Raw genomic sequence first — 12,722 nt, 5'->3', positions numbered from 1 at the left:
CTTGGATTGTGCTCGGAAATTGGTTCTTTTCCCCGAACCAGGAGTTGTTAAGTATTTAGCTGCTAACAAACTCCGAGTGTCGCTAAGTGAAGGGACTCATGAATTTTTGTCTCTAGCAAATGTAGAGGCAAAGATAAATGTGGAAATAGAAGATGTGATACTTGTCAACGAGTATCGGGATGTATTTCCAACGGAAATTCCAGGATTGCCACCGGTAAGAGAAGTGGAATTCTTCATTGATTTGCACCCAGGAACGGGACCCATTTCAATGGCACCTTATCGAATGTCGCCATTGGAATTAAATGAGCTCAAAGGCCAAATTGAAGACTTGTTGGAGAAGAAATTCATCAGACCAAGTGTATCACCATGGGGTGCTCCAGTTTTGCTAGTTAAGAAGAAGGACGGAAGCTCGCGCCTATGTGTGGATTATAGACAGCTCAACAAGGCAACTATCAAGAATCGTTATCCTTTGCCACGAATCGATGATTTGATGGATCAATTGAGAGGGGCCGCGATATTTTCGAAGATTGACTTGAAGTCGGGTTACCATCAGATCCGAGTAAGGGAAGGAGACATTCAGAAAACAGCTTTCAGAACCCGCTACGGACATTATGAATACCTGGTTATGCCGTTCGGAGTTACCAATGCACCGGCAATTTTCATGGACTACATGAACAGGATCTTTAATTCGTTCCTTGATAAATTCGTGGTGGTATTCATTGATGATATATTGATTTATTCAAGGACCGAAGAAGAGCATGGAGAACATTTGCGACAAGTTCTTGAGATTTTACGCGAGAAGCGATTGTATGCCAATCTGTCGAAGTGTGAATTTTGGCTAGAGAAAGTGAATTTCTTGGGACATGTGATAACCAAGGAAGGAATCGCTGTAGATCCGGCTAAGATTGAGGCGGTTCTTGCTTGGAAACAGCCTCAGACTGTCACTGACATACGGAGTTTTGTAGGACTGGCAGGGTACTACAGGAGGTTTATCGAAGGTTTTGCTAAGATTGTGGCTCCACTGACACAACTTACCAGAAAAGATCAACCGTTCGCATGGACGGAGAAGTGTGAAGAAAACTTCCAGTTACTGAAGAGGAAATTGACGACCTCACCTGTATTGGTGTTACCGCAATCAGAAGAACCCTATGAAGTTTATTGTGATGCATCCCACCAGGGGTTAGGATGTGTTCTGATGCAACACAAGAAAGCTGTGGCTTATGCCTCGAGACAATTGAAGATTCACGAAAGGAACTATCCTACTCATGATTTGGAGCTTGCCGCGGTTGTTTTTGCATTAAAGATCTGGAGGCATTATTTATATGGGTGCACGTTCACCGTGTTCAGCGACCATAAGAGCTTGAAATATTTGTTTGATCAGAAGGAGTTGAACATGCGCCAGAGACGATGGATGGAGACTCTCAAGGATTTTGATTTCACACTGCAGTACCACCCTGGGAAGGCCAATGTAGTGGCGGATGCGTTGAGCAGAAGAAGTGTATCGGTGTCTTCACTAATTATGGCTAGACAACAAGAGTTGTGGGAAGCTTTTAGAGACTTGCACTTGAACGTAGAGTTTGCACCGGGAATTTTGAAATTCGGAATGATTAAGATCTCGAGTGGATTACTTGAAGACATTGCGAATTCTCAGGATGACGTCTTAATTCAAGAGAAGAGGAATCTAATAGTACAAGGGAAGACGACTGAGTTCAAGATTGGGGCTGATAATGTTTTGCGGTGTAATGGTAGGATTTGTGTACCAGAAATTACAGATATGCGGAAAACGATTTTAGAAGAGGCGCATAAGAGTAAGCTGAGTATTCATCCTGGGGCAACAAAGATGTATCAGGATTTGAGGCAGAATTATTGGTGGCCAGGAATGAAGAAACATGTGGCGGAATATGTATCCACTTGTCTAACTTGTCAGAAAGCGAAGGTGGAACATCAGCGACCCGCTGGAATGTTGCAACCTTTAGATATACCTGAATGGAAGTGGGACAGCATTTCCATGGATTTTATAACCGGATTACCAAAGACAAGGAGGAAGAATGATTCTATATGGGTGATAGTGGACCGACTGACTAAATCTGCTCACTTTTTACCGGTAAGGACCACCTATAAGGTAGATCAGCTAACGGAGATCTACATTGCTGAAATTGTGAGGTTACACGGGGTACCATCGAGCATTGTATCAGACCGTGATCCGAAGTTCACATCGCATTTTTGGGGAGCATTGCACGAAGCGTTGGGAACGAAGCTACGATTGAGTTCAGCTTACCATCCACAAACGGACGGACAGACTGAAAGGACAAATCAGTCCTTGGAAGATCTGTTGAGAGCATGTGTTTTAGATGATAGAGGAAGTTGGGATGATGTACTTCCGTTGATTGAGTTCACTTACAACAATAGTTTCCACGCAAGTATTGGAATGGCACCATATGAGGCTTTATATGGGCGCAAGTGTCAAACGCCCTTGTGTTGGTATAAAGACGGTGAGAATATGATTGTCGGACCAGAGATGGTGCAACAGACCACAGCTAAAGTAAGGAAGATCAAGGAGAAAATGAAGACTTCACAAGATCGCCAGAAGAGTTACGCGGACAAGCGTCGCAGACTTTTGGAATTCGAACAGGGTGACCATGTATTTCTGAGAGTCACACCTACTACTGGAGTAGGTAGAGCCTTGAAATCGAAGAAGTTGACTCCGAAATTCATTGGACCATATCAGATTTCTGCACGAATTGGGCCGGTTGCTTATCGGATTGCATTACCTCCGATACTGTCCAATATCCATGACGTGTTTCATGTGTCGCAGTTGAGGAAATATCTCGCAGATCCATCTCACGTGATCGAACCAGACACAATCCAGCTAAAGGATAACCTGTCGTTCGAAGTACCACCCGTGAGAATTGATGACAGGAAGATTAAGCGGTTGAGGACCAAGGATGTTTCGTTGGTCAAGGTGATCTGGAACCCAATTACTGGAGATGCGACTTGGGAACTGGAGAGCAAGATGAGGGAACAACACCCAGAGTTATTTATCGATGCATAGTTTCGAGGACGAAACTAATTTTAGGGGGGGAGTAATGTAAGACCCATAATTTTAAAGTACCTTTTATGTATTTTTGGTATATTTTGGATTTTGGCTCGGAGGCTTTTAAGCCAAAGTTAATAATATTTTGGAGTTTTATAATCAAAAAGATATTTCGATGCCAATTAGAATTTCTCGTCGATAAATAAATTGAATTTAACTGCGGAAAATACTTTACGGTTAATTTAAGGCGTTTCGGGTGAAACGGTAATTTAATAAATATCTAGATTTTGAGATATTTGTTAAGTTATATTTATTATATTTATATATGTTTGTTTGGAGGGAAAAAGAAAGGAAAACTAGAAGGAAGGAAAAGGAAAAGAAAATAGTATATAAAGGAAGGAAGGAAAAAGGAAGAAAGGAAAAACAAAGGAAAGAAAAAGAAAGGAAGGAAATTTCCAAATTTCCATCTCCTTCCTCTGAACCTCACGCGAGCAAAACCCAAAATTCCATCCTTCTCCATTTTTCGTTTTCGTTCCTTCCTTTTCTTCAAAGCTAGTGACCCAAGGTTGGGTGAGAGTTAGATCAAGGTTTTCGCAACTCCACTCTTCCTCTTTGATTCGAAAACGAAGAAAAACGGTTTTGAGATCCAAACACAAACCCCTCCGTTTCTTCTAGATCCAAACCTCATTTCTCGAAGAGATAGAAGGGAAAGTTGCTCACCACCACGCTACGGTGCTAGTGAACTAATTTGGAAGCGGCGTTGCGAGCGGAGATTTTACCGGAATTTCTCGCGGTACCGGAAACGCACGATAAAGCTAACGTTGAGGTAAGGGCTCCTTCCAAACTTCTAGCTTGCATTAGGGACTTATCTGTAGTTGTGTGGGAAGGAATTTGTTAGGGTTAAATGTATCGATTTGGGGAAAAACGAAACTAGGGCGTTATGGGTAAAACCTTAGAGTTAGGTTTTGTTTATAGTGATGAATGTTTCGTGGTAAATGAATTTGAATGTCATTGTGTGTGATTATGAGTAAATGAAATTAAGGAGAAAAATGGGTCACGGTTAGAGGAAGAAGATGAAGTTTTGAAATTTTCCTTCCTTTCTTTTTCTTTCCTTTGTTTTTCCTTTCTTCCTTTTTCCTTCCTTCCTTTATATACTATTTTCTTTTCCTTTTCCTTCCTTCTAGTTTTCCTTTCTTTTTCCCTCCAAACAAACATATATAAATATAATAAATATAACTTAACAAATATCTCAAAATCTAGATATTTATTAAATTACCGTTTCACCCGAAACGCCTTAAATTAACCGTAAAGTATTTTCCGCAGTTAAATTCAATTTATTTATCGACGAGAAATTCTAATTGGCATCGAAATATCTTTTTGATTATAAAACTCCAAAATATTATTAACTTTGGCTTAAAAGCCTCCGAGCCAAAATCCAAAATATACCAAAAATACATAAAAGGTACTTTAAAATTATGGGTCTTACATTACTCCCCCCCTAAAATTAGTTTCGTCCTCGAAACTATGCATCGATAAATAACTCTGGGTGTTGTTCCCTCATCTTGCTCTCCAGTTCCCAAGTCGCATCTCCAGTAATTGGGTTCCAGATCACCTTGACCAACGAAACATCCTTGGTCCTCAACCGCTTAATCTTCCTGTCATCAATTCTCACGGGTGGTACTTCGAACGACAGGTTATCCTTTAGCTGGATTGTGTCTGGTTCGATCACGTGAGATGGATCTGCGAGATATTTCCTCAACTGCGACACATGAAACACGTCATGGATATTGGACAGTATCGGAGGTAATGCAATCCGATAAGCAACCGGCCCAATTCGTGCAGAAATCTGATATGGTCCAATGAATTTCGGAGTCAACTTCTTCGATTTCAAGGCTCTACCTACTCCAGTAGTAGGTGTGACTCTCAGAAATACATGGTCACCCTGTTCGAATTCCAAAAGTCTGCGACGCTTGTCCGCGTAACTCTTCTGACGATCTTGTGAAGTCTTCATTTTCTCCTTGATCTTCCTTACTTTAGCTGTGGTCTGTTGCACCATCTCTGGTCCGACAATCATATTCTCACCGTCTTTATACCAACACAAGGGCGTCTGACACTTGCGTCCGTATAAAGCTTCATATGGTGCCATTCCAATACTTGCGTGGAAACTATTGTTGTAAGTGAACTCAATCAACGGAAGTACATCATCCCAACTTCCTCTATCATCTAAAACACATGCTCTCAACAGATCTTCCAAGGACTGATTTGTCCTTTCAGTCTGTCCGTCCGTTTGTGGATGGTAAGCTGAACTCAATCGTAGCTTCGTTCCCAACGCTTCGTGCAATGCTCCCCAAAAATGCGATGTGAACTTCGGATCACGGTCTGATACAATGCTCGATGGTACCCCGTGTAACCTCACAATTTCAGCAATGTAGATCTCCGTTAGCTGATCTACCTTATAGGTGGTCCTTACCGGCAAAAAGTGAGCAGATTTAGTTAGTCGATCCACTATCACCCATATGGAATCATTCTTTCTCCTTGTCTTTGGTAATCCGGTTATAAAATCCATGGAAATGCTGTCCCACTTCCATTCAGGTATATCTAAAGGTTGCAACATTCCAGCGGGTCGCTGATGTTCCACCTTCGCTTTCTGACAAGTTAGACAAGTGGATACATATTCCGCCACATGTTTCTTCATTCCTGGCCACCAATAATTCTGCCTCAAATCCTGATACATCTTTGTTGCTCCAGGATGAATACTCAGCTTACTCTTATGCGCCTCTTCTAAAATCGTTTTCCGCATATCTGTAATTTCTGGTACACAAATCCTACCATTACACCGCAAAACATTATCAGCCCCAATCTTGAACTCAGTCGTCTTCCCTTGTACTATTAGATTCCTCTTCTCTTGAATTAAGACGTCATCCTGAGAATTCGCAATGTCTTCAAGTAATCCACTCGAGATCTTAATCATTCCGAATTTCAAAATTCCCGGTGCAAACTCTACGTTCAAGTGCAAGTCTCTAAAAGCTTCCCACAACTCTTGTTGTCTAGCCATAATTAGTGAAGACACCGATACACTTCTTCTGCTCAACGCATCAGCCACTACATTGGCCTTCCCAGGGTGGTACTGCAGTGTGAAATCAAAATCCTTGAGAGTCTCCATCCATCGTCTCTGGCGCATGTTCAACTCCTTCTGATCAAACAAATATTTCAAGCTTTTATGGTCGCTGAACACGGTGAACGTGCACCCATATAAATAATGCCTCCAGATCTTTAATGCAAAAACAACCGCGGCAAGCTCCAAATCATGAGTAGGATAGTTCCTCTCATGAATCTTCAATTGTCTCGAGGCATAAGCCACAGCTTTCTTGTGTTGCATCAGAACACATCCTAACCCCTGGTGGGATGCATCACAATAAACTTCATAGGGTTCTTCTGATTGCGGTAATACCAATACAGGTGAGGTCGTCAATTTCCTCTTCAGTAACTGGAAGTTTTCTTCACACTTCTCCGTCCATGCGAACGGTTGATCTTTTCTGGTAAGTTGTGTCAGTGGAGCCACAATCTTAGCAAAACCTTCGATAAACCTCCTGTAGTACCCTGCCAGTCCCACAAAACTTCGTATGTCAGTGACAGTCTGAGGCTGTTTCCAAGCAAGAACCGCCTCAATCTTAGCCGGATCTACAGCGATTCCTTCCTTGGTTATCACATGTCCCAAGAAATTCACTTTCTCTAGCCAAAATTCACACTTCGACAGATTGGCATACAATCGCTTCTCGCGTAAAATCTCAAGAACTTGTCGCAAATGTTCTCCATGCTCTTCTTCAGTCCTTGAATAAATCAATATATCATCAATGAATACCACCACGAATTTATCAAGGAACGAATTAAAGATCCTGTTCATGTAGTCCATGAAAATTGCCGGTGCATTGGTAACTCCGAACGGCATAACCAGGTATTCATAATGTCCGTAGCGGGTTCTGAAAGCTGTTTTCTGAATGTCTCCTTCCCTTACTCGGATCTGATGGTAACCCGACTTCAAGTCAATCTTCGAAAATATCGCGGCCCCTCTCAATTGATCCATCAAATCATCGATTCGTGGCAAAGGATAACGATTCTTAATAGTTGCCTTGTTAAGCTGTCTATAATCCACACATAGGCGCGAGCTTCCGTCCTTCTTCTTAACTAGCAAAACTGGAGCACCCCATGGTGATACACTTGGTCTGATGAATTTCTTCTCCAACAAGTCTTCAATTTGGCCTTTGAGCTCATTTAATTCCAATGGCGACATTCGATAAGGTGCCATTGAAATGGGTCCCGTTCCTGGGTGCAAATCAATGAAGAATTCCACTTCTCTTACCGGTGGCAATCCTGGAATTTCCGTTGGAAATACATCCCGATACTCGTTGACAAGTATCACATCTTCTATTTCCACATTTATCTTTGCCTCTACATTTGCTAGAGACAAAAACTCATGAGTCCCTTCGCTTAGCGACACTCGGAGTTTGTTAGCAGCTAAATACTTAACAACTCCTGGTTCGGGGAAAAGAACCAATTTACGAGCACAATCCAAGATCACATAATGATAAGACATCCAATCCATACCGAGGATGACCTCGAGTGATTGTAGCGGTAAACAAATTAGATTAACCAAGAAATCCTTATTCTGTATAGTCATTCGACAATGTAAACATGCAGAATTTACGGTTAAGGTCTTAGCAGGTGTGGAAACAACCAAATCAAAAGGTAAAGCAGACACAGATAACTTCAAGCGATTCACACAGTCCATAGCAATGAAGGAATGGGTTGCCCCCGAATCAAAGAGTGCAGTTAGAGTGTTACCTGCAATCTCACAATCACGCTGAATCAGATTACCAGATGGATTTCCCTCTTCAGCATTCACACAATAAATGCGTCCTCTAGCAGTAGGACGGGTAGCCCTAGCTACATTCACCACTGGTTCCACCTTTGGAGCCGTGCAATCCCTTGCCATGTGCCCCGACTTCCGACAATTGTGACAGGTGGGGATGTTAGTTGTACAAGCACTAGCATAGTGTCCTTCTCCCCCACATCGGAAACATCGAAGCACTTATCCCAATTGCCTCCCGAAATTCTGGTTCCCCGGGCGATTCTGCCCACCGTTGTTATTCTGTGGTCGATTCTGCCCACCGTTGTAATTCACCCGACTAGGGCCTCACGAATTAAAATTCCCTCCTCGACTAGCCCTCTTGTTTTTCATCTCCTCCACTTCTCTACATTTCTCTACAAGCGCTTGGAAACGTTGAATTCCCAAGGGTAAGACGGAGTCTTGAATCTCACACTTCAGTCCGTCTTGGAAACGATGACACGTGAATGGTTCATCAATCTAAGAACCTGAAGTGCCTCGATAGTGATTCAAATTTGGCAGAATATTCGCCCACAGTCATGCTCCTCTGGTGAAGTTTCAGAAAGTCGTCACCCAACTTAGTCCTGGTACTCATCGGAAAGTATTTGTCTAAAAACTTTCTTTTAAACGATTCCCAGTTCACCTCCTCGTGGGCTGCTCCCATCAATAACCTTGCACTCCTCCACCAGTACTCAGCATCCCCCAACAGCATATAAGTGGCATAGCTGACCTTCACTCCCGCCTGACACTTTATCATATCAAAGATCTTCTCCACTTCTTGGATCCATTGATCCGCCTTCTCTGAATTCTCATCCCCCTTGAACTTAGGAGGATTGTAACGACGGAAGTCTTCTAACCCTCTTGACTCTGCCGCACGGATCTCTCTTCCCCTCTTTTCAAGATCCCGTTGAGTCTTGGCAGCAGTCTGTGCAGCAACAGAAGCAGCCATGTTATTCATAGCCTCCGCCATTTGATCGTTCCTATTAGCGTTGGCTCTCGGAGCGTCATTCCTTCTTGGCGGCATGGTTTCCTATAAAACCATCATCAAGTAGAGTCTTAACACTACTTCAAATAATTCCAACTAACGTCCGACTATAACAACACATAATAATCATATTGGACTTGACAACTCAAGTCACCTAAACCGACACATGATCAGATAACAACTCCTAACCAATAGGTCGACCTACAATCTATAACCAAGGTTCCACAGCTCCCAAAGAAAACCAAACCAAAGCTCTGATAGCACAATGTAACACCCCGTTTTTCAATCTGAATGTGAATAATTTTAAATTTTAATTGTAATAAAGACTACCAAGTAAGTGCCTCTAGGCTACTTTTCCCAAACCACATATCGATCAAGTGCTATACTACATATTTAAAACAAAATAATAATAATAATAATAATAATAATAATAATAATAATAATAATAATAATAATAATAATAATTTATAGCCAAAAAACTTTAAAACAAAATAATAGTTACAAATTATAAATAGGATTAAATCAATGTCTCAATTTACCATTAGGATGCCATTTGAAGCCTCATTTAGGAGACCACTTGAGGCCTCACTTTGAGTTAGGTTGACTTGCCAAGATTTCATAGTTTTATTTTTGGATAAGATTATTTTATTTTTTAAAATTTTATCATAATTAATTCACATAATTATGAAGTTATAAATTTGAATCCAATACAAAATACTCAACTTAATAATTTTAATGTCAGTTGAACTATGATTTATAAAAAGATATAACTATAATTTATTATTAAAAAAATTATATTTAAATTTCTCACATTATCTATATTCTATATTATATAAAAATCAGACTTATTCTATTAAGTCAAATGATCATTAGTCGTTTCCTGCAACTCCTTGCACAAACGATTATAGACAAAAATATCACATGCCATCAAATACACACTACGCCAAAAATGACATTTAATAGCGCTCCTTTTACAGCGCTTGCTAAATACAAGCGTTGTTGTAAGTATATTTTAAAAATAACGGAGTCTTTTACAACGCTTTTTTGACAAGCGCTGTGAACAAAGCGCTGTGAACAAAGCGCTATTGTAGGGTCATATAGCGTTTGCGCATAATGTTATAAGGCTTTTACAGCGCTTTTCGAAAAAGCGCTGTAAAATGAAGCGCTTTCGCGTATTATTTTATATTGCTTCTTTCACAAGCGCTGTAAAATACATGCGCTTTCAATCAATTTAACTACATATTACAGCACTTTTTGTACAAGCGCTGTAAAATGCATGCGCTTTCAAATATTTGAACTACCTATTACAGCGCTGTAAAATACATGCGCTTTCAATCAATTTAACTACCTATTACAGCGTTTTTTGTACAAGCGATGTAAAATACATGCGCTTTCAAATAAATCTAATTTACTTTTAAAACAAATTTACGAACCCTCATCACCTCTACTCTGGGAACCCTCATATCCTCTACGTACTGCACAATGATGATGAGGTTCAACCGTATGTTACAATACACATTGATCAGTTATCTCGTTTGAATATGAATAGGAATCAAAATCGGATAACTCGATAGCACAATCAAAGTTTTATAACATGGTTAAAAAATCACATAAAGTCAAAATTTGATATAGACCCTAGATCAATTTCACAGAGATTGAGGTGGCTAGCAAATGGTCCGAGCTTACATATCTTTTCTTACATTGGTTATGTTATTAACGACTACACATTTTATACCAAACAACAAGATGATCAAACCACTATGCAAAATAGTGGAGTCACTCTCGTAGCTGAAGTGATGCACGTCTCAAGTGCAAAAGACAAAAACCCAATATATGCAAATCTATCATATTTTGGGGTTATCGAGCGCATATGGGAGTTAGACTACACAATGTTTCGTGTTCCCATATTTGGTTGCAAGTGGGTCGATAATAATAATGGCGTTCGGATTAATAGGGTGGGATACAAAGACGAGCCTTTTATTTTAGCGTCGCAAGCTCAACAAGTGTTTTATGTCACTGATCCTTCTGATGATAAATGGTCTGTTGTCCTATCGACCAATAAAATAAGTGATGATAACAATAATGATGAAGATGTTGGTAATGATCTTTTATTTGCAACATCACAACAACCACATGAAATTGATTCAACTGATGATGGTTTATATCTTAGAGATGATCATGATGAGGGAATTTGGATTAATCCATCGTTTCGTATTGTAAATGGACAAACAAATGTGAATGTCACCAGGAAAAGAAGAAGGGCATCTTAATGTATATGTTTAATTGTTTTATATAAGCTATGCATGTAATCTGAACTGTGTTATTGTAAATATGCATGTAATCTGAATTGAGTGTTTTATACTAAGTTCTGATTAATTTATTTTCTGCTTATATTTAGCTTGATTTGAGTGTTTTATACCAAGTTCATGTAACAATGAGTGTTTTATATTTAGCTTGATTTACATGAACTGAACTGAATATAAATTAGTAATTTACATGAACTGAACTGAACAGAGAGATTCTCTTTTGCTCAGTGCATATATATATAGATTCTTCAGAAGTTCTCATTTCTAATAATTCATCATCTCCTAAAGTATTGTGATAAAGACAATGATAACAATGTTTTTAATCGAATAAATAATGATAACAATGTTTTTAATGTCATCCCATCCCAAATAAACCAAACACAAACATAAAATAAAGAGACATTTTACAACCCTTATTTTACAACGCTTATTTGAAAAAGCGTTGTAAAAGATCCTTTTAAAAATAAAATAATGAGTGTTTTATATCAAGTTCATGTAACAATGAGTGTTTTATATTTAGCTTGATTTACATGAACTGAATTGAACAGAGAGATTCTCTTTTGCTCAATACTTTAGGAGATGATGAATTATTAGAAATGAGAACTTCTGAAGAATCTATATATATATATATAGATTCTTCAGAAGTTCTCATTTCTAATAATTCATCATCTCCTAAAGTATTGTGATAAATCTCCTAAAGTTCTCATTTATAATAATTCATCATCTCCTAAAATTAATAACATCAATACATGAATTTAGATTCTTCAGAAGTTTTCATTTCTAATAATTCATCAATCTCCACCTCAACACCCTTTTTCTCTCTTTACATTCCCTTTCCTTCTTAAATCGTGTGCTAATTCGTCGATAAGTAGTTCAAAACTTGGTCTTCAGGTTCATTGCCATGTTGCGAAAAAGGGTTTGAGTCTGATGTTTTTGTTAACAATGTGTTTTTGGGGATTCCCATGATGCGTATAAGGTGTTTGAAGAAAATCCTGTTAGATAAGGTCCTGTTAGGTGTCTGATGAATGTTATTTTTAAAGCCTTTTACAACGCTTTTTCAAATAAGCGCTGTAAAATGTCTCTTTATTTTATTTTTGTGTTTGGTTTATTTGGGTTGGGATGACATTAAAAACAAGGAGGTCTTTTACAGCGCTTTTACAAATAAGCGCTATAAAAGAGCCTTTTAAAATTAACATAATGAGACCCTTTACAACGCTTATTTGAAAAAGCGTTGTAAAAGGCTTTAAAAAACATTCATATAACATAATAAAACACAGAGGTCTTTTACAACGCTTATTGTTAGAAGCGCTGTAAAAGAGCCTTTTAAAATTAACATAATGAGACCCTTTACAACGCTTATTTGAAAAAGCGCTGTAAAAGGCTTTAAAAAAACATTCATATAACATAATAAAATACAGAGGTCTTTTACAACGCTTATTGGTAGAAGCGCTGTAAAAGAGCCTTTTAAAATTAACATAATGAGACCCTTTACAACGCTTATTTGAAAAAGCG

The sequence above is a fragment of the Cicer arietinum genome, chromosome 6 (assembly GCF_000331145.2).
Source record: "Cicer arietinum cultivar CDC Frontier isolate Library 1 chromosome 6, Cicar.CDCFrontier_v2.0, whole genome shotgun sequence".
Lineage (NCBI taxonomy): Eukaryota > Viridiplantae > Streptophyta > Magnoliopsida > Fabales > Fabaceae > Cicer > Cicer arietinum.
The sequence above is the reverse complement of the archived record's forward strand: the minus strand, read 5'-3'. Positions refer to the sequence as shown.